The following is a 6,000-nucleotide window of genomic DNA, read 5'->3' as shown; positions in this document are numbered from 1 at the left end:
GTGGGGTGAAATTTGGCAATAATGGTGGTATTTGTCTTTTCTTTTTTTAACTTATGCCATAAAGGGTATAATTTCATACATGAAGAATTTATTTTATTCATTTTGTAATCTTGTGTTTCTTAATGCCCATTTATAATATCTGATCTCTTTACCAAGCTTGTTACTTATATGCATTTATTTTTTTTGTTTTATTTCATTGCATGAATAATGTATTACTCAAATTTTATCTTGTGGTAACTATAAATAAACTTAAGAGGCCTCTCGTCCTCATTTAACTGTCGAAAAGGTGGAGACAAATTCTAAATATGCTTTTAATCATCTTTATTTCATATTCACTAATAAACTGATTTAAAATATTTACTCTGTTCTGCAATATATTTCAATCCGAAAAATACAAGGGGGTCCCCCAATCAGAACCTGAGATATAAAGATATAAATACAAGATATCTAATAATATAAATAAAGAATAAAAAGATATAAAGCCTTTTATGTTCTTTATTCATTTATTCGAACAAAATTGTACCAATACAGATCTGTAATCATCAGTTTTTGAATGGTCGTTAAATACTATGCATTTGACTTTTTACTAGATTCTTTATAATCTTTGTTTTTGTGCAATCGGCGTTAAATGTTTTTTTTTTCAGCATCATCCAAATCGTTTTCGTTTAAACTGTAATAAAATTAAATTTTGAAAAAAGAAAAAGAAAAAAAAGGAGTGTTGTTTTAAATGGCTTTACATCGCATCATTTTATTGCTTTAAAGTTTTGAGATGTCCTAAATAGAATCACGCGCTTTTTCCTAATCTAATAAAGCGGCTCCTTTCTTTTCTAACTTTTATTTAAAGATATTGAGGTATCAATATATCATCAAAAGTTTGATAAGCTCAAAACAAATATAAAGAAAGCGCGAAGCAATAATTTAACCTAAAATCAAAGATTGCAAGGATAGAAGCCTCTTAAGTACAGTAATCCCTTCGATTTTTTTAAAGTCTTCTGAAAAAAGAGAAGAAGAAAAAAACGAAAAAAAATCACTAAATATTCTTCACAATTCAAGAAAAACATTAGTTTTTTTAAAAAAAACTAATTTTGTACAGCTTTTTTAAATATTTTTACTTAATTTATAAAAGTTTCAGAAACCAAAGAAAATTATCATAACATCTGTGCACCCATGATAATTTATGTCGAAAAATTATTCTGAACCGAATTAAGTTGTGTGTTTTTTTTCCTCATTATTAATAAATAATCTATGTATTTATGTCTAATAAAGTTTTTTTTTAAATTTTCCTGAATTGTTTTTTTTTTTCTTACTAAGTCATGTTTTGGGAATACATCGTAAAATATCCTTCTGAGACAAAAATGTATTGGGCAACATTTGGTACAATTTTATTGCTTAACAAATAAGATTTTATGATTTTTTTTCTATCTGTATGCCTTTACAAAACGATTGTCTGTGTAAAAAATTCTCGTGATTTGTTCTACTTGGTAGAAGGTTTTAATTAAAATGAAAAAATATTAGAAAGGTAAGAAATTTGATCCAAACAACAGTTTTATGGCATATAAATAAACTTACTACTTGAGTGTCTAGTGGAGTGTTTCATGACAGGATAAGAAAAAAAAAATACTTCCTGAAATATGCAAAATTTGCTTAAAACAAAAATTTATCATTTTTATGTAATTATTAAAAATAACTAAAAGTTTTACAGAAAAAAATATCAAATTTTTTCTAAGCTATGGTATTTATTCTATTTAAAAATCGCATTTTCTTTTATTATCCGAATTTTGTGTCTCAGGAGGATGCAAGAACACAAAGCCTATTCGCCTTATCAATCGAAATTAAATTTCAGATATCCTCATTTTTAGGTTGGTGAGCTCTTGAAGTGATGTCTTAAAATTAAGTTTTCATGGTTGCAATGAACAAATTTTAAAAAAAATATTCTTGTAGCAACACCACCTCTTTTTTCTACGAAAAGTGATCCTTACATTAAGAAACTATAATTACAATGATATTTTTAACGTAAAAAACGGAGGTACTATAGTCCATTCCACCTTAAGTTGGCACTGGAGAGAAAGGTAGGAAATGTAATACTCCGCCTTTGAAAAGTAGTTCTTCGCNGCTACAAAGAGGATTTTACGGACTTTCAATGTGTGGGCAGCTCAGCTCTACTTAACGCTCTGATAAGAACGAGAAGAGTAAGGAAATTAGTTATTTTTATGTGCTGCACCTTCATTTTCCTCATCTCTGTTTAGCGACGTTCATTCCTGGTGCTCAAATTTCTTTCTAACTCTATTTTATTTTATTTTATAATGATAATTATATTTCTAAAATATAAGTTTCTAATCATTTGTGGATTTTAAAATTTGTTTTTCGTAACCGTAACTGTGAGCTCTTAATTATTTTAAATTATCACACTTTTCAAATTAGCGAAAATTGAGCCGGGAGCTCAGAGGATAGAGCGTTCGCCTTCCAATGAGGTAAACTGGGTTCAAATCCCAGCGATGACTGGTCAATACGAATTTCCCATCCGGCTCGCATCAACCACAGTGCTGGTGTAAAATATTCTCAGCGGTAGACGGATCATTTGTTGGAGTCCCCTTGCCGTCAGGCTAACCGTGGGAGGTTTTCGTGGTTTTCCTCTCTATGTGACGCAAATGCGGGTTAGTTCCATCAAAAAGTCCACGATGGCAAATTTCTCGCAATACTTGCTCCATTAGTTCCCTTGTCTTCTGGATGGGGTTCAAAATTACAAGGCAACGGAGTTAAACGTTGGTAGTCGTAAACCGATAATTGGGTCGGTTGTTCAACGACGATTATAAAATAAATAAGTAAAAACTTGCGTCAATTTAGTTAAATAAGTATAGTCAAGCATATAGACTTCTATTCCATATCCAGGGGAAGTTCTTTTAAGAATACCCTGTAAATATAGGTTGTTAATGATATTTTTATTGTTTTAGATGGAAGAGAAACACTCGTCATTCTATCTCTTGAATTGGAAATTGAATTAAATTTCCGTTGATCAATCTATTTTTATTAATCTCAATTTTATGAAGAAAATTTTTTTTCAAATTAGCCGTGTCAGTGTTTAACTGTAACTTTCCAATGAAATTTTGAATGAAAATTCATCTATTTGCCCAAAAATTAGTGGGTCGAAGAAAAATGCTATTTTTAGAAATCAAAAAATCATGAAATTTTCATCGTAGCATTTTAAACAACTGTTACAATAGTCCAGACAATAAAGTATTTTAGCTGGAAAAATTAGTGGGAGTTTTTATTTATTTATTATTATTTATTTATTTTTTTTGTATACTGAGTTTTTGGGAGTGCTGAACACGAATCCGTATTTTGCTTCCAAAGTTTTTCCCCCATAAAAAAATTTTCTGGAAAAATCCAGTTTTTTATTCAATTTTTTTTCGCTGTTTAAGACAGCAAATTTCTGTATGCATATTTGAAAACTCGAGAAAATTTCCTACCAATGCTGTGCCAACAATGTGTCCGTAGGTAAAGTTATCATTGAATTCTGTGTATGGGAATGATGACTACTCCCGCAAAGGCACTAGAAGAGAATAATTTATGGAGGTTTGAAATTAATAAGAAATTCTGGTGTGTGATCTAATATTAAATAAAAAATTGTCCCCCCTATACCCCCAATAACCATAATTATTACTAAACCTTCCCCAAAATCATAATTTTTGGTGAATCTCCCTTTACTTATTTTTTTTATTTTATTTATTTATTTACCCATCTTTCCAAACTTTTTATCTCATTTCAACTTCTAACAACACTCATGTGAGCTTTACCACTCCCTCAACAATTTACTCTGAGCTCCTGAGAAAAGGGTTGGCCCTTTTACACCCTTCCAGCTTCCGAATAACCACAGTGTTCCTAAAACCATAATTTTTTAAGTATCTCTTTTTCAATTTGTACATAAATCATGCATAGAATGTGAGTTTTTTTCTCAATTGTGTACTTGTTGTAAGCAACAAAAATGGCCCTTTCCGAGTCTCATCCCTTAAAATCAAACATTTTAATAAGGGCATCTCTCATTTAATATTTAATGATCCTTTTAGTTTTTAAGCAAGCGAAATTTAGAATATAAATCTTTACATTTTGATGTGAATGGAAAGTTTATGTGAAGAAAAAAAGTGGAAACAAAATAAAAAACAGTTTAGTTAAGCATATTTAGTTTAAAGTCGACCCTTTTCCAATAATTATATTTAAAGCTTCCTTTATGGTGTGGACACATTCAGAAGTTTCAAAAGTTTTATTTTTTTTAAAAAATAGCATAATTCACGGATTCTAACGGAAAATAAAAATTATACTCTTTGAATCACTATATTAAAGTTAAACGTTAAGTTAAAGTTTTAACGTTGCTAATCAATGGAACTGTAAACCGTTTGATTTCGTGAATTGTATGATAAGTTTATAATTTTAAGTAGTTTTTTATTTTTACTATTTGCCTTTCTTACTCCTTTCCATACTATTATAAGCAAAAAAATAATAAATGAATAAAAAAAAGACCTTAACGAAAAGAAGAGAGAGACAGAAGAGTTATTTCATTTGACCATTGATTTCACAGGCCGGGATAGCCTAGTTGGCAGGGCACTTGACTCATGTTTGAGAGAATGGGAGTTCGAATCCATCCGGCCGAAGACTCCCCCACGTAGTAAATGGTGACTGGTGCACATTAAATCTGTCGGATTACAAAGTCCTCCATGTTCCCTTAACAAATCAATACCTTTGGAGGTACTGAGTTGGAGATGGATCGTTCTCTGGGTCAGGTCAAAATTACGATCTGTAGTTGAATGTATGAATGGGTCAGCTCTATAAACGGGTGTGACAGAAGTCGAATTCTTGGCCATAGATGGCGCCACTGAAAAAAAAGAACAAGCGCACCCTCTCTGCCTTAATGGCCGACTACAACAACAACATTGATTTCACATGCAATGAAATGAATGTTGCTTTACGAAATGACTATCTCATGGCTCATTGACTCAAGAAACATGTGTTTACCTTTTTGCATTTATCTGCTTTAGCTTGAATGTCCTTAACAGCAGAGGACAACCAGCCTAGGATACCTTGCAAATTATTATTATCATCAGAAAAAGGTAAATTGTTTTGCTAAACTTGGTAAATTAAATAAAAAATTGTTTCCATTTTTTTTTACTTCGTTAGATTGTTATTATTATTATATTTTTTCATGTAAACTTCATTTGCATCGAAATGTTAAGAGTCTTAAACTAATTTTGTTTGCTTAAAAATTATATAAAAAAAGATCTTTAATTATTAAACGAGAAATGGCCTTAAGAATTTTGATTTTATAGGATGAGTTATTTGGAGAGGGGATTATTTTCGTTACTTAAAACAAACATAAAATGGAAGGAAAAAATTCACATTCCAAACTCTGTTTGCATGCAAATTACATTGAACATTTAATTACATTTTAATTACTTTCCCAAATTACGTTGAAAATTATATTCAATTTGCAAGCACTTTTTACATCGTATAAGCAATATCAAAAATCCGTGGAAATTTTTTTTTTGTGGAAATAGTCATTGCAATAGCATTTAATTTACTTTATGAATTATTAACTAACCAAATAAAATTCTTTACAACGAAATTTTCTTACAGTGAATTTCTTCCTATGATCAGAATTTTAATCGAAACGTTAAATAGCATTTAAAGATTCTCCATTTAACAAAGTAATTTTCTCCCAATAACAAATTTTTTTAGATATTTATTTTTTCAGTTTTCGTTTATTTTCCGATTTTTGGTAAAAAAAAAAAATTATAATAAAATAAAAACAAAAGTCTTTTTGTCGTAAGTTACAATTTAAACTCGGAATTTTTTTGCAAACAATTCGCTCTCCCGTGTGCACGTTTCATGAACTATTCGCAATATTCAATTCACCGAAATAACTTATTTTAACTAGTCCTTTATGTGTATTAATCAATAGTGTGTGCATTAATCAATTCTGAATTATAAGTAACAATTATTTACTTTAAA

Source organism: Parasteatoda tepidariorum, chromosome 1, assembly GCF_043381705.1.
Source record: "Parasteatoda tepidariorum isolate YZ-2023 chromosome 1, CAS_Ptep_4.0, whole genome shotgun sequence".
NCBI classification, from domain to species: domain Eukaryota; kingdom Metazoa; phylum Arthropoda; class Arachnida; order Araneae; family Theridiidae; genus Parasteatoda; species Parasteatoda tepidariorum.
The sequence above is the reverse complement of the archived record's forward strand: the minus strand, read 5'-3'. Positions refer to the sequence as shown.